This window comes from Varroa jacobsoni, unplaced genomic scaffold, assembly GCF_002532875.2.
Source record: "Varroa jacobsoni isolate VJ856 unplaced genomic scaffold, vjacob_1.0 contig00432, whole genome shotgun sequence".
Lineage (NCBI taxonomy): Eukaryota > Metazoa > Arthropoda > Arachnida > Mesostigmata > Varroidae > Varroa > Varroa jacobsoni.
Window position 1 is genome coordinate 83495 of NW_019214466.1, and position 21105 is coordinate 104599.

Genomic DNA, 21105 nt, shown 5'->3' on the forward strand with positions numbered 1-21105 from the left:
AAGAAAACCTAAAACGATGTAATTAAGCAAAACCACGATAAACAGATAAATTATTAAACTACTTATAAATAAATAGGAAAAATTTAAGATCGCTTTTGCTTTACGTTACGTAAGTCTATTGCACTGGATATTCGAAAAGAAAATGCTCAATGTTCACTGAAATGAACTGATTCACAGTCAGAGGCCAAGGCTTCATTAGCAGCGTGTGACCTAACCTCGCCTAGCAACCTAGCTTTCCCTTTATTTGTTTGCTTCATTCATCCTGAAGTACCATAATCAATCATATCTGTGCAGTATCTCTTACCTTATAGAAAAACGCATCTAATCAATCCTGTCGCGTATCATTATTATTATTAGCCGTATCAAAATTAGTTTATTTTTTTATTTTATTTATAAAAAAAAAAACGCTTCAACAGTATCGTAGCTTGTATTCGCTTAGGAGTGATTGTTGGATAGTCAATTTTATGGATCATATCTACGATGAGATGCAATAATTATTGTTTTCAAACAAATATCATCAATTTATAATACAAGAGTAGAGCGGTCGTCACGGATGAACGGGTCTAACGAACGATTCAGCCATCTCAATCAACGAAATCGGTGATTCAGCTTTGGCAGTCACCTGCGACTATTAAAACACGAACCGGACACGTAAAAGAGCGGCCATCCTATCAGCATGGACCACCATCATTAGCATTAAAGATGGTATAACCTTAAGTCGTGTTTTGACCTTCTTTCAGCTGGCAGCTTAGCCTTAAATAGGTTGAACGAATCGGACAGTTGTTTTTATACAACACGAATTTATTCCATAATCATATTACAGTACAAGTATATCGTTAAGGCTGAATGATAGGTACATTGAGGCTTTAAAGCTTTTCGACGTCAAATCAATTACAGGCAGGAAACAGCTTTGCAAGAGCCTCTCACCGGCAGGGTTAAACATTGCTAGGGATACGTAACCTTGTCGCACGTACGATTGAAACAGAAATCCTTGATATCAATCAATAATTCCATTAGGGTGCTCTTCTCGGATAAGATTCGTAAACCCATATATTAGAGGCCGGCTACGGTTTGGTATCAGGAAGGCCTGGGGTATGATAACTGTACATTTGAAAAACAGTGGTATCTCTATATAGGACAAGAGAGTTAGAACTCATTTTAGGCTGTTAAAAAAAAATATTTATCTAATATATGAATCTGTTAGAGTCACCGGCCGTATAAAATGTTTCCCTTTACTTTTATACTATATATTAAATGAATGTAAACACAATTTGGCACAGGAACGCGTGATACGAACAACTTAGTGACAGCGCAACCTCGACATGAGAAGACCCTAATCGCACAAGCAGTTTCATATCTAAATTAGATGACTCGGGAAAAAGCGCCTTTCCCAAGTTGTGTGACAACGGGCTTTTTTTCGCCTGAAGTACAAAAAAATAGCTTTTTCTATTTTGATTTGTTTGCACATTAATCATCATCAGCGAGCAGCTATAGGTGACTAGTGAAGGAAGTCCGCGCGAACAGACGCACTCAGAACGTAACTTCATCCATAGCCGACGAGATACACCGGCCGCAGTCGTCATACGGCTATCTTTTCAAGAGAACGGCTTTAAATCGTTTTTTATTGGCTTTCATCGCTAAGCTCTTTCGTTAGGATGGCATCTTCATAATGGACTTCGAATATTGACTCACGTCCCCGTCTGCTAACAAACAATCCTTCCCTGGCTAATGTGCGTGCGGGTACCTTCATTTATTGCACCACATACGTACAATATATAGGAATATTAACACGTATATACACACAAGTGCGTATCACCGTACTGTCACTACTCCAGCCAATACATTACAATAGTGAACCGCTACAGCTGGAACACTTAAATGAAGCCATTAATCTTAATTAATTAATAATAAATTATAGCAGATTTGCGGACGTAATGATGCTTGTCTCGCCTTTAATATGAGGTTTCGAAGTTGGCAGCAGTTCTTGGTCGTAGCCTGTTGAACGTTAAAGCTGATAAGTTAGTTGAGATTATTTACAAACACAACGTTTATAGAAGTTGCACTTTAATTATGTATCAGTGGCTATAAATGATAAGCAAAAGGGGGATGGATTCAATTAAAGGGTTACGTAAAAGCTGTGGAAAAACAGCGCACGGAACCAGTAGCGACGCATTTTACATGTCTCAACGAAAGAGGAGATGTTCGTATAGCAAAAACGAGATTTTAAAAGAATATATGGAATAGTTTGTAAACTTGTAAATAATCAATCCGATAAATCCATTTATTTAAATTTGCCAGATAAAATTCGAAATATATATATTTATGGCAACTTGGCGTACTAAGCTTTATACCCTATCCGATACCATATATATGATTGCTTCACAAGCTTGGCTAAAGATAACGTTTCTAGACTGGTTGATTCAACGTCTACGGGGTAAGTTGTTTAGGGCCCACCAATAAGTGCGTTATACAAGTGCCATTCCTCGGTTAATTACTGCGTCAGACTGTTTTGCGATTGAGTTTGTGAATAGTCGAAAGTATGATACAAACCAAATGGTTGCCTAGATTTAATACAAACGCATAACAGAACTCCTGTATTTTCAATAGGTGATGGTAGAAATTGTGTACTGCATTGCCTGTTACCACATGCTTGATAGGCCAGTCAAATCCTTTCCACGTCGTATCTGTGATGGCCCCCATTCGGGGTCAACCTCCGCCCCTTTCGGTTCCATTTTACAGCTTCTCTCACTTGCTTTTTTGAAGCGTCCGTGTTGTGGGTAGATTAAAACTGCGAAGTAGGTGGTTGGTAAACGGTGACGTCGCTGCAGCCGCCGCTAGGTAAACATGCCTGTTACGGGTTGTCCTGTGCAGTTCCAAGATTCTTTTGAGGAAAAGTCCTCTAATATTATTAAGTGTTTCTAAATTAAGCCCACCCCGCAAGTGGCAACTGGTGAAACCTTGAGGTGGAAATGTCGTAAAGTGTTTAAGAGGTGCAATCGGTAGGTATAAATATTGAGGACTACGTTATCAAGACTTTCTACATTTTTTCGTATGTCTTTGAAGAAGGAAGAAAGTTTGGTCTGGTTTGGTTTGGTAGGAAGAAAGATCAGCAGCTTCAGCGGGGCGAATATACATCTTATATATGTCGGTGGCTGACTCGAGAGGTATAGCGTGTCACAAAGCGCGACTCTGATATTTCTCCTGATTTCAGTTGCCTCGGCTTTGATTAGACTGATGGTTAGACTCAATTCCGAGACAACGGAATCTGGTCTGGCTGTAGCGTGCTGCAGATAGAAGCGACTGTTCCTGTAAAAATCCTGCACAGAGGCAAATCCTCACCATATTTGTAAACCCCCGCATCTTGCCCGGGATAAGCAAAACCGAAAAAAGGAGAGGGCTTCAGTGATCACCCCGGGCTAAACCTGTAGTCTGGATTTCAAAACACCAGCATCGATTATAGATAGCGCTGTTCTTTTGCAGTATCGCTGCTACTAAGTACTTTTGCAGAAGCTCGTACGTCGGCAAGGATACTTTAGGCTATATTCCTTGAGAGAGAGTCGAAAGCAGCTTTCAAGTCCATAAAGTCTGGCCGAAGTTGATATCGGCAAGGGGGGACCTTGCACGTCTTTTTCCTATGATCGTGTTGTTTCTTGAATGTTGCACTCATACTCTCTAGGAACGCGTCCAATCTTTTTGCCAGCGGATAGAAAGGCAGTGCATAGCAAACACGTTTTCGTGACTCCTCGCCTCGGCGTCGGTTGGCTTGTGTCGCCTTTGCTTTTTGGGATAACGAAATCCCGCATATGAGGACGAAACAGTCCGGAATAAACGTTCGTTAAACAAGGCCGTCCAGTACAGTGCCAGCCCATTGCAACAGGCAAGCCATATGGTCTACATTGCCATTGTTTTGCTGGCTTAGCTTAAGGGTCGGTCTCGTCAACTAACTTTATAGAACACCCTGTTGCATTTTCCACAGTGCAGGCTGAAACCCCGCAGTCTTCAGTCATATTGCGCACGTACGAGGCGTGATTCGTTCAAATATGGCGCCTTTGATGTAAGATTGTGACCTTTTTTTGTCCCCTCAGAGGTTGAGAGACTGGCGTAACTGCGTACGGTTCACCTCAGTTGTTCCGGCGGTCGTATTGTTATTGTTGTTGGTTTGTTTCAAACGATGCCATCTACGATCGTGGGGTTTACAAACAGTTAGTATTAGTGGTACGTAAAACTAATTCTGGGGGAAATCGTTGTCAATGTAAAGGATTTTTTCAAATTTAAGTACACTGCAAAACAATTAAACGGTAAGAAGTATAATTCTAAAGACCTTAAGTCTTCCTTCGCTCATTGGTGTTTTGCCACTCGTGCATATCTGCGTCGGCTACTTTTTTTTTTTATATCAACTCGTAGAGTGACAATTGTGACCGACGCATTCTGTCCAGAGCTCTTCATTCCTATTATTCAACGAACTTTCCTCCAATTGTACATTCCTACATTATAGCTGGGCATATGCGCAAAGTGTTTCGTTCTTAAGAGTTGTGCGTGCAGGTAGCTCCATTCATCATCGCCGAACTGGGGTTTAATTTTTCCCCCCGGAACCCTTTTTCATTAACAACTCCTTTCAGCAAAACAGTCTCATTATCTAATCTGGAACAAAATGCTAACCTATCTTAGGTTAGCTAGACAATACTGAAATTTAGAATAAAACTGTGCACGCCGCTATTATACAACAGATACGTGTCTCAGAGAACAGAAAGCATGTCTGATTGTGGGGCTTAATTGTACAGGACCTTATATTTGTCTGCTGCAGATGAGATCTTCATATTATCATGCGACGAAATAATATATCACCTATAATAAACATCACATTAGTTAGTAATTTATGATAAAAAAAAATATAAGATTCAGTCCTTACAGAAGAAAAAATAACGATAATTGTTACAAAAAAGAAAAAAAATGTTTTGAGATAGTGCAACTGGCAGATCACCTTAAACATTAGTTTGATATTTATCGATTATTCTTATTTACATTATTATTGTTATGTAGCAATTAGACGCGGAAATCGTAGTTTTTTTAAAACGCTTTAGCATATGTTCTTTTTATATTTAAAAGATATTTACCATACTTTCATTACTGTCTAGGTAGACAAGTCATGTACTATTGATATAGTAGGTATCAGTATAAATTATTATTTACTTTTTTTTTTCTACAGAAGCTTCTATATACTAAAGATGTGAACAAGAAGTACATAATGGCAAGTTAAAAAAAAAGGAAGTCTTTACTAACATTAGATGACATGTGCCTGTCATCATAGCACGTCATAGTTGCCCCTTCACCCGGCTTAAGTTAAGGAAGGCACTCTGCACAAACGAACGCATCTATCGGACTATCGCCGTAACGAAAACGGCACAGCGTTGTTTCTACTGTACAGACCTTTAATAATTACTGCTATTTTCTATTTTTCGACTGTCTGACGGCCTCGAACGGCGGCCTTTTTTAATTGCTGTTACCTTAGCAAGCTGGCAGCGTTAGGTCTGCCAGAATTCATCGAAACTTAGTTTTAATTCAAACTCGCTACTCTTCCTGTCCGACAGAGCAATAAACAACAGTGTTAACAGCAGGAGCGCCTTTAGCTAGCTAGCTTTTATGAAGTTGTCAGCACCTCACGAAGCCCTCGTAGATCAACTCGTTGTTCCCGTGCCGTTCGGTACGGACCCCATTACAACAGTGCCTATAGGATCTCGCACATGGACACGGGCCTTTAGGAATATTAACTCATCACAACGGCATAATATGATTTTCCATTGGCAAGCTGAAATGCTCACTTTCACTCATTATTGAATTTTTACGCCGCCGTATGTTTAATTGTCCACTGATTTGTAACACCCCATTTAGAACGTGCGGCTGACTAACTTTGTTATTGAGCGGTTGTCGGTCGTTTTACAAATTTCAAATCTGTATCATATATAATGATTATTGGCAACAGCGTCATTTTGAACAGAGTCGATCAACTGACGAGGACCAGTTGGGTCGAAGGCATTACCAACGAGCAATCAACGCCAGCGGGGTGAAGTTTAGGAGGGAAATCAACAGGTCTACAAAAAATAATCACCACTTGAATCATTCGCTGATTGGTAACGGACAATGAACCTCGAACCCCGAATGAATATCAATAGGCGATAGAAGGGTAACAAAGAAAGTAGCTGTTGTTAATGATGATGGTGTTAATTTTGAATGGAAATTCGTGATTCTTACCGATTAGACAAAATGGACAAAGCGTGTTGCTCATTAATAAACGGCTTGATATATCAATAGCAGAAAAAAAAAGAAGTAGGAAAACGACCGATGCACCAAATGGCCGGACGCAGAGATTACAGCAAAAGGTAGCCAAGGAGGATTCAACGGGACAAATATAGAAATTCACATTTTTTATAATTTATCTATGGCCGACGATTGAATTTTTGGACAGCATCCCTTGGATGATCATACCACTATTGGGCCAGTACGGGATAATTGCATTTTTATTGAAATCAATAACAAATTGTTAAATACTGATTATTATCTTGGCCAGCGTCAACCCTCAGTCTTTTCGTTTGGTCCAAGCGCCTTCAGTATCTGACCCAGCTACTGATCCACAACATTCAGCGACACCTACCCTAACTTAGCATAATTGAACATACATTTTTTACTTTATTGTTATAAAGGGCAAACGATAAATTCGCCTTGTTTAGCTGTCGTCGTAGGTAAGTTAATATGTCGTGAGACGAAATTGCGACACTGACTATGATGCTTTTACAAATACACCGAAAAGTTCAATCGATGTCTAACTTGTTCTGAGACAATATAGACCAGACATGAAGTTAAGAGGACGAGTTTATTCTTGTTCGTCTTTGTTTCGGGACGCAAACATAGGACATTTCGGTTTGCTTAGAATACGGACACCAGCTTCATTAGCGGACAAAGTTAGAAAACTAGCTAACTAAACAACGAAACTGAAATCATGCTAATTCTAATTATTAAAGATTAACAAAAAATGTACGAATTACCACTAACTCGAAAAATCGACTATTATCTATTATATATTACCTCGATAGGGGTCCATGTAGTTTTCGATAGTTACTTTTATATTTAGTTTGACGCCACCTGACTGAAAGCGGCCCTCGTCGTCGAAGACCCCAGCAATCGCATAAGTGTATTCTTTACGTATGGTTGACTCAAGTTAACTTCTCAGATAATCGCCTTCACTGAATATTTGCTAATTATAAAAAAAAAAAAAAGAAGAAGAAAAAACTATTTTTAAAGAGTCACTATGAGTTAAATATCATCGGTGGTGAGCATGCACTCGCAGTATGCTTAGTCCGAGGTCGGCATACTATAGGGAGTGTGAAGAAAACAAACGCGTACTTCTAAGTTTTTAATTTCTCTTGACTAGTCAGACATTGTTACGCATGCTATGGACACAAGGTAAGCTGCAATCAAAAAAACACTTAAAATAGAAAAGTTGAGCAGAGAAACCAAAATTCGTCTTAGTTATTGAACGATCTGGATATTCTACGTTTTCTGGCAACACAGCCTTGCTAGCCAAATCAGTTTGAACAACCCATTGACGATCATAGTCAGCCATGGCAGAATACACCCCCTTTATTAGAAGACATCAGGATAAAGCACTTGGCCATGGCCATCGCGCACATCGCTGGCAATGGAAATCGAAAACAAGCTGAAATAAGGTTTGCTTCACTCAAAAGATCTGCTCAGGAGCTTTGGACGACTACAAAAAGGTCAATGACGGAACGTTCTACATAGATTTGACTGGCGTTTTCGCGGTAGTTGTCGCAATCGAAAATTAGAAAAAATAGTGCCTACAACGAAATAATTTTTACTACAATCGAATACTCTGCTTCTGCAATAAGCCAGACGAGGGGTCGGGAAAGAAATGTAACGTCATTAGGTACATAGGCGAAGATGAGGCTGTGGAAAAACTGCTTGACTTTCATATGATTTGGTAGAACTCTTAATTCTTAAGCTAGTCTATGGCATGATACTACTCGTTGTTATTAGCAACATCATTGGCCTCCTTTTTTTCGCATTTAATTATCCCTAGTAGCTTTGTCTTTAAGTTAGCAGGAGTACAGCACAACGGATTAACTGTTTGCGAAAGTTGGATCTAGGCTGCGCGATCCGTTGTCCTGACAGCAAGGTGCCTCAGTTATCAATTCATTGCGCTATGAAAACGTGTATGAAAACAGTTTTCTGTACTATCATTTAATACAACCGTCCTGCAGTGTTATCATGAGGCAACATCCATCGTAGCAGTGCACTAGCCTTAGAGTGATTGATAAGACGAAGTTTCAGTATTGCGCGCCGTCGTAGGAAGTGCCCCACATATAGCAGGGGTCATCGTAAGCCTCCAGTAATTTCGAAATGGAAAGTGCCTTTTCCCAGGCATTTCAAATATGCTGTACGAAGGCTAACTATGAAGACAATATTGAGCAAATCCTACGACTTATTTTTAATGCAACCGATACAAACATACATATTTCGTTCGCTTTAAATGTTAGAATATTTTTCAAGATAAAAATTAATAATGGAAACGAGCGAATTTATTACCTTTAAACCAACTGAAAAAGATCATAATGTGGTTCCATTTTTCAGTGTTCTACAATATGTAGCCTCGTATTTAATTGGAATTATACGCAACAATAAATAATAATGTTATGTATCAGATATACCCTTTGTATATTCGGGTAATAACAAATCGCTCTTTCGTCGTATTGCGTCGCTTTGTGGGGTTTCGTTGCCTGCTGATGGTCAGTTACGTCCAGCAGGGTTTGGCACCGGATTGGCCGAAAATGTCTACTGAGGCGACGACTCTCAGGGTGGTCGACGTTCTTGAATAACGTTGCGACAGCATCAACTGCAGTGAGCATTATACGTCCGACGGCTCACACGAACCTACGAAGGTACGGTTATAGGGCTTCTAGAGGCTGGCAGATGGAATAGCGTTTTCGAAACATATTTTTACCTTTGTTTGTCCATGTATGTACATATTTGTGTAAACTTCTATGTGCATGCCCGTTAGGTAAAAATAGCTCTATTGGAGAGTATACGTATTTGATCCTTGTCTCCTTCTTGCTTTCAATTTGTATCTAATATGAACTAAAAGACCGCTAGTATTGCGTCTACATGCGCCATCTCTGATTATGATAGTTCGTTGTTATTTAAAAAAGCAATATGGCGCCGGTACGCATATAGTGAAGCTGGTAATACCGATGCTCGTGATACGAAAGTCACTGTAATTCTTTCATTTCAGAGATCAACTGACGAGACCATACGTACGTTGGCCATTGGTCGATTTACTGTGAAGCTTTGCGTATCCTCCACATATAACCCGATCTGATCTGTTAGCCATCACGCATGGCGACATGACCGCTCGACATTACCGAACGAAAATCGACAATAACGATAAGAATAGCATTTTGTATTCTTGCTTGCTTTAGACCCACAGACCGCTGCCTGTACTCCTTTTATCCTTCTTAATGCCTAACGTATATCGGTTGTTCGCGATCGCCGCCCACCTCATCGCACCCGCTACTGCTCCTTGCCGTTGTTGATATTAGAGTATTACCCTCTTAGCCAATAGCGACTCTGCCTCTACTATCGCCGCTGAGTATCAGTATAGCAACTTCCAACTGACACTTAAACATGAATAGCGATCAGTCACAACAACAGAAACACCGTCGTCGTCGTCATCAGTAACAACGTCATGGTAATCACTAGCAAAGATGATGATTATCGTTACCAATACAACTTTATTATCCATTCATTCAGTCATTGACGGCATACGATGGCAACAACAACGGCACGGCGGCGGCAGCAGCAGATCGGAACCATTACCACCTTAAGGCAACATCGTATCGCAGGCCAATCCAATAACAACGGGCTTCGTCATTCACCCAAGAACGCTCACTTACACGAATCATTCATTCATAGGAGTTTTCGCTGCTGCCCGTTTTTTCACAGAATACTACATCGGTATGCATTATATCAGTAGTATGATGTCGTACTATGGTGATCGGATCATCGCGGACCCCGATTCGCGTTGCTCCGTGTTCGCACGCTCGTGAGACGTGCTTCGTTCGATTACACAAAAATTACACACCTTCCTGTATTTTTTCTTTTTTTTTTTTTGCTTTTGCTTATCGACTTAAACCCGAATCCGCCCCCCTTCGATGGGGGGTCAGAGGTTGCCGGCGCGCGTGTGCGTTTAAGAGAAAACTGTGCTGTCGTACATTGTTGTTGTTATAGTGGTAAACGATAGTTGTGTCCACTGCAAAGCCGTTAGCGGCTGTTCACTTCATCGCCAAGTCGCCTGAGTGCTGGTAATAGTCAATGACGGTACTGCTGGTGTTGCTGAAAATCGCGGTGACCAAATCTCCATCGTCATTATGATCAACATCAGCTGGGACTCACCACTGCATTTCGTACTCATTCATGATCAATAGAAGCGGCTACGATGACGCAGGCAGCAGCATAAAAAAGAAATCAGCCGCGTGCCTTGTCGCGATGGCCATTGCCATAACCGATAGGCATACATATGACGTTCATATCTTATACAGGTGAACGTGCATCTGTGCAGCTTTGGTCGGTACGTCGTTGGTCGATAACCGCACGGACATGCCGATCGCAAACCACTCACTATACTTATAGAAGGGGTTATGACAAAATCGGTATGAGTGCGGTGAGTTTACGAGCCTACTATAATACGAGTACGTGTACAAGGGAGCGCGGTCAGTTGTGATTTACTTGCTGGCTTAAATAAAAACCTAATACACTATAGCCGTTTGAATAACTAAACCAAAAAGACTTCCATAGATGATCTCACTAGCAGCCTAATGATAATCTGATTCGACGCTATAAGCGACTCATTAAAATACTACATAGGTTTTCTTCCAAACAAATCGACGTACTTAGGTATTCGCCGAGGTTTTGTACGGCCTTTTCCTATTCCTCGATCGATTTAATTTGAAAGAAACCTTCTGATCCGCTATTGAAGGCCTTGTGCAGCCAGTTTTTAAGATGAGTTTCCTTGTCAAATCTATAATCACCAATGGCCCGCAAAAGAGATTATCCATCTACACGAGGTCCGGTCAATATGTTGGATGTGGAAGAACTTTGCCATGTAAGCTCTGGTGTTGTCGTCGAGAAAAAGAACTTTCCCTTGTTCACCCTGTCCTTTTTGTTGGGTAGCCTCTAACTAGACTACGTACAGGTTTTTGTAAACTGGCTCGTTTTTCGCAAGATACCCCAGTAAGTGAGCCCATCTCAATCCCACCAGACGTAAAGCATAAATGAGTACCTGGGCTTAGTCGTATCCCTAGAGATTAGCCGTATTATTTACCTCGTATTAAAGCAGAGACGCCACTTTTAATCACCAATAGCAGTTCTGATTAGGACCTTATTGAAGTTTTGTGCTATCCAATGCTGGGCAAGATGCTCACAGCCAATAATGAATAATGTTTCTTTGCGCTTTTGATCCAGTTTATGGCTCACTACGGTTGCTACCCATAGATTCAACATGTCTGACCATAATCACAGTTTATCTTGTTGGTCATTTCGCTAGTTCTTTACCGTCTTCTATTAGGTAACCTTCACCAGCCCTGAGCAAAGCACATTGTTTCAGCTGCAAAATGTCAAATTGTTGAACTTCGCGAACCACCCGTTTTAGGAACAAAATCCACATCATACATGGCACAAAGATTCCGGGCTGTTTTTGACCCCGGCATGAAAATGAAATAAGGCAGATGTTGAAAATTCACTTTTCTCTTTGCGCCAGGGGCGTCCATATTAGGAAGCTTAACTCGATACATTTAAGCAAACCTACGAACTCACCTAAGAAAATGAACTGGAGAAGAAATTTCGTTGACTGTATTGTGAGGTCACAACGGATGCCTAGAGGAGACAGGACACTTTCCAATAGTATGGAGTAGAATGGTGACGAATCGTTTAAAGGTTTCAATATAGGCCCATTGTCGGTGTCTCAGACAACGTTAAACGTCTGAGCCGAATTTGGAGCTAGAAACAAAATAGTAAAATTTGAATCAATCGACATAGTCACGACGAGCGCCGCGAACAAGTTGATCCTATGACAATCCGAGATCACAAACGACTGTTTCGCAAATACCAAAGGATCCGTTGAATACTTGAAAAGGAAAGCAGTATGCTACCCGCTAGGCACCTAAGCTGCTTAGGTATACTCGGTACATGCAAAGAGCCTTTCTTCATCTCCCCACGTACCTCACTCGCAGATCTAAATGTATACTGAGAAACGTTAAACCCCCCTGCTTAGCTACCGTTTAGAACTTTGTCGAATTGAAAAAATAAGAAAAAGTGGCAAAAGCATCTGGCTTGCATGCGTAGTAATGAGTTACAGGAAAAACCTAAGCAAAGGTTTAACACATTTTTAGGCTTATCGTAATATGGATAAACGTATCATGTCAGTAAACCTTAACGCAATAATTAACCGGCGATTCAACACACACTTTTCGATTATAATTTTAAATTTTCTAATGCTTTTCGGGGTCCATAACTGTGGATATACGGTGTATGTGTTTCTTCACTCTTTTTTTCCTATCAGAGGAACGATATGATATACACACGAATCGCGTAGTAAAAAAAGAACAAAAAAAAAATGTACGCGGCAAATTTATTTAGCGCCTCTCCCGTTTTTATGCTAGGTGATAACGTGCATTCCATTAGAGGTTATACTGCGATAGTGATCCAAGTGGCATTTTCAAGCCTTTGAACCTGAGCAAATCACTAAGTCAACCAGCCAGGCGATCGGCTTTCTTTTATGCGATTTTTCCTTTACAATCCTTTCACAACAGCGACAAAAAAGAATCCAAATCAATTTTCACGCCCGAATCGATCCCGGCTGATCGCCGATATGGCCGCCGACGCTACTGCTCTCAACGTTGCCGAGGCACCAGCAAAAGAATAGAGGGGAAGAATCCCAGAGAGTCGAAGGAAACGAAGAATGCCCCAAGAAAGCGAGCACGAAACTGCTTGTTCCATTCTAGTTCATAGTAGTTGGTGCCTTTTGCCTGCTGGCCAGACCGCACATCACCAACAGCCATGCATACGTACGTTTGCGACTGCGTACAGAGATCACAATTGGCGAAACACCACTCTGTTAGGTCAAGCTCTGTTTTTTTTCTATGTTCGGCCGCTGTCGGCAACTGCCGCTCGGACTGCCGAGTCGTGGCCATTCTAGTATAACGTTAGCTTACCGCTGTTGACGCACTTGGCGCTGATGTTGTCGTCGATAGTCGTTCTTGAGTGTTATGTAGTTGGTCGCATTTGTAATAAAAGATGAACAGCAAACTTCCCCGCCCTCTCCAGAACCCGTTGTCTTCTCGGCATTTTTTCCTCTTTGCTTCGATATGGCAGAAGCGGTAGCGGCGGCAACTTGTTTAGAAGCTAGACTTCACGCGCCCTCATCATGATGATCGGCGTCAGCAAACGGCAGTTTCTTGATCACCTGGTGAGAACGAAGATCGGCCGAGATGTGAGAGGTGACGGCGATAGTGGCGGTTAAACGAAAAAAAGTGAACACCACTAGCGGCAGACGACTAGGACACGAGAAATAATAACGAAAACAGCGTCAACAATAGTAGCGATACCATATCATATTTCTATCGAATAATTCACTTTAAGTTACGATGTTTTGAGCGCTGCTATCGCCGCTGCCGGTACTATAGCGATATAGCGCGAACGGTGGTCGACGATTTGGAAAGTTTTTTTTTGTTTTGTGTTAGTTGGCTAAAGGAATCGTTGACGGCGTCGCTGTGTGCGGAAAGCTGTTACTCCGCTTGGATTTGACTACGAAAGTCCGATTCGATCGTGCTATAGCCAACAGACGCGTAGCGGTACGCATGAGTGTGGTGAGACGATGCAAACTTCATCAGCACTCCAATGAATTTTGCAATAAATTTAACCACAGCGCCCTCTCCCTCGTAGCGTCGGTGACCCGAACTCTTTTAGCCCAACCGGAGAGTCTACCATAAGCCTCAATATACGCTGCTATTCAGTCGACTTTATTTACAGGTTTAGGGAGGAAAGAAGAGTAATTGTAATGTTGTAACTCTTCTTTCCTTCGGGACAGCGCTACGCTTACGTTCTAGGTTTAGGAAATTTTTTGGACTGCATACGCATATAAAGGTCAAACTCCTAACCATCGATGAATGCTCATTTTCAAGTTGTTATATATAGTAGAACAAGAACAAGTTGTTCGATAATGTTAATACGAGAATTACAGGTGGCACGAAGGCAAGAATGCATGTAAATATTTATCGTAGCATCAGTTGCTTAGAGAATGTTCGTTTGAGAAGAGTGGCTAAAGTATGATCAGAGCGTTCATTTTAGATTCAGTTGGCACTTGAAAGACAAAAGGAAGGGAAAGCCTTTAGCCAGATGCTCTTTTCATACAGCTAGAGAAGCTTAAAAAGCCGGTTGGTGCGCGGCTGACCCTTGAGGTCAACTTGATTTGTCTTCGTCTGCTGAAGTTATGTGAAGTTCTTCAATATTGTCGAAGAGGAGAAGGTAATGCAGTGCGTTTTCCACCCTCTCAACCAGGTCATGCATGTATTTATCTTCCTTACGTTTCATTGTGTGGGTTCTTCCTTCTGATTTCGTTATGTCGGCTGACGACTATAAGAGGAAAGGCCTGGGTTTTTCGAATCGCTTTCATTGTTCACAGTCTGAAGCACAAATCGACTAACACCCCTGATTAGATCGATATGCAGGTGTGAATCAGTGGGAAAAATGCGACTTAATACCTCGTACAATATTGCAATAGTCAATTTATACAAAAATTCTATATACTACACTTTGCTTTTCACAGTCCTCTTCACCGCTCGCACGTATCAACGATATTCGCGAACAGCAAAAAAAAAAAAGGCCGAAATAAGGTCCGAATGCCAATAGATGGAACGGACATAGAGGCCATATCATAAAAAATATTACGGAATTTTTTGCGCATATCTAGTTGATTGGCAAAAAATCAATAACGAACAATCAATGTATAGAGTTGTGAAGATCGTTGTACGTCAAAAGTAAAGTACTCACGATCATTGGAAGCATCTATGCAGGAAATCTGTTCGGCTGTAAAAGCTCTCAAATAGATCTGCATCCCTTCTGTTTGCGGTGGAAGATTTCGGCGGTCTTGACATGAGCGTTTTGGCTGATTGCAGATCCTGTGTGGCGTTTAGAACATCAATATACACACTGACAGTAATTAAGTAAGAACTCCAGAACCTCTTCTCTTAGCTACATAGAACAAGTTCATCAGTAAATTTCAAAATGGATATCGTCAGGTAAGTTTACTTCAATGGACCTATGCTTTTCCACCGTTGTCATTACAAACTGGCCATACGATAAGTTATTAAAGCACCCTTTCGAGACTCCTGTGTCCTACCTTGTACGAGGTGCTATAAAAGCCAAGACTAATAATAGTTTCAAAAAGTGCCTAGAATACGAATCCTAATCATATAGGATAGGCCGGTATAGGAAACTAGTAACGGTAGCCCTCAGTTCAATGACGTTCACAATGGTATACTGTTAATCAGTAAACATTTGCTAGTTAGAAAAAAAACAACTAAGAGCTAAGGAATCGATTTGTACCGGTTATGAGTATTATCAAAGTGATACCTTGTTAATTCTTAGTGTTGTATTATACTTTTGTAGAACCATCATCAATCACGGATTGTTGATATTTCTATTAAGGTTATAGCTATTGTTTGCATTGGCCTGTTGTGCATTAGGTAGAGAAAAAACAAAAGTAAACAATAGTGCAAATTGTTAAATTACTCTTGTCATGCTTCAATCCAATTCAGCTATTAGAGGATGTTGTTTATAATGTATGGATGCTAACTCACATAAAATCAATGGCTACGGTCATCTCGGCAATATTTGTAGATTAAGTTATGCGTGAAGTAGATCTCGCTTACCATTGTCGTAGTAACACACGCCGGCATTTTCTTCGCGCTAACTGATATTAAATGCACGCTCAACCATGTGTCATTTTTTACATCTGCAGTAACATCTCGTACTCGTCAGGCAATAACCAGCTGTCACGGTTGGTAAATTTTTACGTCTCTTGTTCCTACTCTGATAGTCGTGATGACAACTTAGCATTTGCTTTTGGACCTTGTCTGTCAATACGTTTGCCAAATCGACCGGCATCGTAAACGGTAGCGAACGGAACCATCGATAGGTCAAACAGGTTGAATCACTATTGCCGCTGCGTGTGCCATTCGTCCCGTCCATAGGGCCACCTTTGTACGGTAAATGGTCACAGCCACATAGACAGAAATAGAGATAACATTAGCCATATTCAGCGTTCACTTGATTCCGTGGCGTTGGGTGTGACCCGCTCGATGTCGACATCCGAAATCTGCTTGCATGCACTGACCTGTGAGGACCCAGTTGCCTCGACGTTCAAGCAATTGATCAAATGCATCCCATACATCGGGTACGATGCCTTAATCAGTACGGTGGCCAGGACACTAACTGATCAAAGTCAGGTGACACGGGGCTAAAAATCCGGAGGCAAACGGCAAGCTATGCATAACAAACAACCGCGTGCCGTCGAAATCATATGGACGCACGCTAAAAATATATGACGCTACGTAAGATCTGGATGGCTGTGTACAGCCGAGAAAAGACGATGGTGACGGTGGCGTCTTCTTTCTCTGAGGATTGGCACAAATAAGTAGGCAGGAAGTAGAATTCTGCCTTTGTTCCTAGTGAATAGTGGTAGCGAATTCGACAGGTGGAGAAAAATTTAACCAGATTGACTCCTACTTTTTATTTTTTCGTCATTGAATAGTGATTTTGCTTTTGGATTTCAGCTATTTTCGTTGTCATCGTTTTCTTTTAGTTGATTTTACGAGCCTCTTGTATCCTCCGCTTTTATCTGTATTGAAATGCCATTCTCTACTTGATAATGCTCAAATCCAGCGCTGGTTTGTACATTTTCTCTCATACGGTTTTTTTTCGTCTAACCCCCGTTCCAACCTTTCAAGCGCCCTTTGTTACTTCATTACCCTTTTCTTTGAATTGTTTGCGCTTGCTTTTTGCTCTCTTTGGACAAATATCACTAGAACCTGGAGATGGCATTAGTTTGGTTATTATTGTTGTGACCACTGTAGCTGACGGTGGCCACGTTGCTCTTTATTCTAATGATGATGATCTGTGCTTGCTGACAGCATCGCTGACCATATTGAATGAGAGACATTACCAGGCAGCAGCTTGACGTGCCGCGCATGCCATTTTGAGCCATTTCTATTTCTCACCTCGTGCGTCCTCTCCCATCATTGATTTGCCCATTATACAATCGCTAATGGCAACAACTAGTATCTCAAACGGGTGTCAATCAAGCGTTTCTTCGTTGTAAGCATGGGGCGTATTAGTCCACCACAATCAGACGCGAGACACCGTGCGGTAGTGCGAATCTCTTTCGCAGATACTGCTGCTGCTGCTGCTGCTGCTGCAAATGCGGTTGCCTACATTCCTGCCCTGCGTTCACCCGCTTGCTCATCACTACTCAGTAGTATATACGGCCCATCAACAAAGGCGTTTGTATAGACTGCGATTGCGAACGGTAGTTTCAGATGAAATACCAAATATGCATACATTCTTGTACTAAATACACAATCTATATCAAAACATTCATATACGGTAATTGTTAGTATAGGCTAACTTCTCTGCTGATCGGACGGAGCTAAGGGATGGGTTCGATCGCCTACTACGCTAGCTTTGCTAAGATTGTTATGCTAGGTAGGTACGAGATCGAGTCAATGCACGATGCTAGAAGTCAGTTTCTGCGATTATTGAAAACCCGCCCTGTTGCCTTCTCATGCGCCCCCTTCCCGCTCCCTCGCTGCCGCCAGATGATGACCTCCATTCGGCAGAGGTCAACGGGGTGGAGGCAATGATTGCCATTATTGATGATGATGATGATGACGATGTTGTTGGCAGTGGCACGAGTGATGTTAGACGGACAGGAGCATAGCTTTCGTTTTATTCGGTCTTCTTGTTCTGCTTCATCTTCGTTATCGTTCTCCGATTCGCCGATGTTTTTTTCGTTGTGTTAAACCTGCCTTTTTTCTTCGTTAGGGCTTTTATCTGCTGCTTCTCAGTTGGTATCATCCCTGTTGTACGCAGTACCTGACCGGTGTCTTCATACCACCTCTTGTTGCGTCGCCTTTTTCATTTCTTTTTGTTGCGGCTGTAGCTCGCGCAAGCGAACAACGTCATCGATGACCACCATTATCGCAACAGCGACCACGACGTACGCCCTCTACCGCGTTCTGTCACATTGTTTCCTTAAGTTTTTCGCTCTTTTTCCTTTTTCTTCCTTTTTGATTTTTCTACTTTTTTTTTTTTAATGCACGCTTCTTGCGTTCGCTAATGCGGCACGTTAGCTTTGCCGCCTATTCCTCTGCTTCGTACTTGCACATATGTTACGATTTATGTATACTACTACTACAGCATAGAAGTGGTCGTGTACGTCGACAGATGCTGGACGCAAAGTCAGGGGCAGCGGCAGATTCAGTATAGGTACGCAGTAAATGCCTACACGGGTCTAACTAGCAGCGGCTGTCGATGTGCCGAAACAACGTCAGCGTCAAACGATGAATCGAACCGATGACGAAGACGGTGCGAGTGAAAGTTGAAAATTTGACGAATGCCTTAGAATGTCAGGTGTCGCCCTCTGACCGTCCGTGGCTGCCAATCTATCAACTCGTTGATCCGTTCATCAGTTTTGTTTGCGTCTATCGAATAAACCTAACAAAACAATTATCATTATCAGCAGTAGCATAGACGTTCAAAGCATGGGTGTACAAGCGATGACAGCGATTGGCGTACGAGTTTTGATCAGACCAACAATGGCCGCTTCGACGGTTGCATAGTACATATGGCGTCGATCGTGGGTACTTGCACATGGACAAGTACTAAAACCAGAAGGCTGGTATAATTTGACTATACGATACTATAGGCAACAACTGGAAAAATGGCGAATTCGCTAAATCTGGATAGTTCTGATGTCTTTGAAATTGTCTGTAACCGAAGGTTAGTCAAGAAGGTGTATTGGCACGGCTGATCATCATCGCAAGAGACCATAGTGATTTTCAGAAATATCAATTACCCACGTAAAGACACGCACACAGTGGTTCTAGTAAAAATAATCGACAGACCGCGAAATGCAATAACTGTTATCATCTTTTCGGGTTGTTGACAACGACAACGAATGTGAGGTTGTTTATTAAGCTATGTATTACTGACATGTTAACTGTATCCGCGTTCAGGGTGTCAGTCGTCTGGAAAATCAGTGTCTATTCAAAATTTAGTCTTCAAATGTAAGTTATTAAACGCACGTGATCATTTCAATCTATCCTTTCTATAACTTTGTGTTATTATTTCTTTTGGATATTTATTTTGTCTAACTCTCCCGGTCCTATAGTAGTACTGAGTATCGAATGGCCTCTAATAATAAACATCTATTTATGTATTTTCGATTTTATAAATTACAAGATCGTAAAGGTCGATTAAGCCTTGTCCTTTTTGTCAATATCGTTAGTGCTTAAAGACATATTGAGTGTTTTTTGTTGGAACGCTGCCAATGTTCTATTAAGGTCAATTTGCAGGTCATTGCATAAATGCTAGCCGAACATCACGGTATTGAACAATGTCATTTATAAGTTATAAAATCTTAAAAACATCTAATATCTAAATGCAGAGCTAGTTAAAAAAAAAGTTCAAAGAATTATGAATTGCGTCGTTACCAATAAATTCGTGTCCTACCAAAGTACCACTGTGGAATTTATCAAATTTGTTTATTCATTAAATTTCATAGATCAACATTTGCTAAAATAAAGTACAGTTGTTAGTGATGACAACGCTTTTTTACTGATCTTTAGCAGTTCTTTATTGCGTAAATCCTAGATCTTTCTTGTACTGTGGTTTTGTGGGAACTATTGCAGCAAGATGCTCTCAGTGTATTTCCAAGCTTATTCAATACGATGTGCAAAAGCCCCTATATACTTACCGAGTTTATATAGTAACTTGATGCGTTCCAAAAAATTGGATCGATGTTTTTGATTTTTAAAAAATCATTTTGTGACAGAAACGTCATACGAAGAGTCAGTTACTTATTGGAATGTACTAAACTTAAATAAGACTAGATATTTAACTTAGGGTTGTCAAAGGAGATGAGACTTATATCGAATTAGTCATGAAGGTTCACTTACGTCTGATTCATCGGAATGTCTTTAACTATCGCTATAATCCGACATATAACATTACGTGATTAACGCTTGTTCCTTTGCCAGAACCCTAGAACTAAGGATTTTTGAAGACAGGGGGACACAAATTTTGTTCTGCTGTTAACATGCAAAAACCACCTCTTATTACCGATGACAGAAACTAATCACTGCGGACTAACTTCCAAATTTCTATAATAGACCAAGAAGCTTTGAGGCGCTTAACAACAGTTTTGTGGTCCCTAATTTTTCAGCCGCTTTTCATCAAAGATGTCTTCAGTTGATTGTCATCAACTCAGATAGGGGGCATCCTCTAGCTCTCGGATACGCTTTTCAACTTGGCAAACTACTTTGGAACAGTCTTCCAAGCGATAGGGCTCCTACTTAACATCTCAGGCTATTTCGGCAGCGTAGTACCGTTAAAACAGGCTGACAGAGCATGGAAATAACTGAGGAAAGTAGGAAAACGAAAAGGAAAAAAACGCGAGAATTTATTACCCAACCCAAAAAAGGAAACAATGTGTATATATATATATACATTCAAGGCTGATTCAAGCGAATAACACATTTTGCAAACGCAGGTGTATGTAGAAGCAAAAACGAAGATGAACGTTAATATTTGAATGTATCATTAACCTCGCCCGTGGTTCTAAGGACACGTTTGCGCCAGTTGCGTATAAAATAAGCTATTGGAGCATGGTTCGCTGAGCTTCTGCAGCCCCTCTGCAAAGGTCCCATTTCCTTTGCCTAACCATTATTCTATCCTTGCTAAGACCATCTATTTAATTGA

At 41.1% G+C, this 21105-nt stretch overlaps 2 long non-coding RNA genes across 4 annotated transcripts; both read right to left on the bottom strand.

Annotated features, from left to right (window-relative positions):
- Nucleotides 1–780: 780 nt before the first annotated feature.
- LOC111271228 (uncharacterized) lies at nucleotides 781–16922 on the bottom strand. 3 transcript variants are annotated; one of them, XR_015315241.1, is made up of 5 exons: nucleotides 15999–16922; nucleotides 15118–15245; nucleotides 13281–13531; nucleotides 7081–7249; nucleotides 781–4845 (listed from the first exon to the last, which is right to left on the bottom strand). It is a non-coding gene; the product is annotated as an uncharacterized LOC111271228 (long non-coding RNA). The 3 variants fall into 3 exon arrangements; XR_015315240.1 differs by having other exon boundaries at nucleotides 781–7249; XR_002686754.2 differs by lacking the exons at nucleotides 781–4845; nucleotides 7081–7249 and having other exon boundaries at nucleotides 12680–13531.
- Nucleotides 8573–11339, bottom strand: LOC111271229 (uncharacterized). Its single transcript, XR_002686755.2, has 2 exons — nucleotides 9331–11339; nucleotides 8573–8946 (listed from the first exon to the last, which is right to left on the bottom strand). It is a non-coding gene; the product is annotated as an uncharacterized LOC111271229 (long non-coding RNA).
- Nucleotides 16923–21105: the final 4183 nt, after the last annotated feature.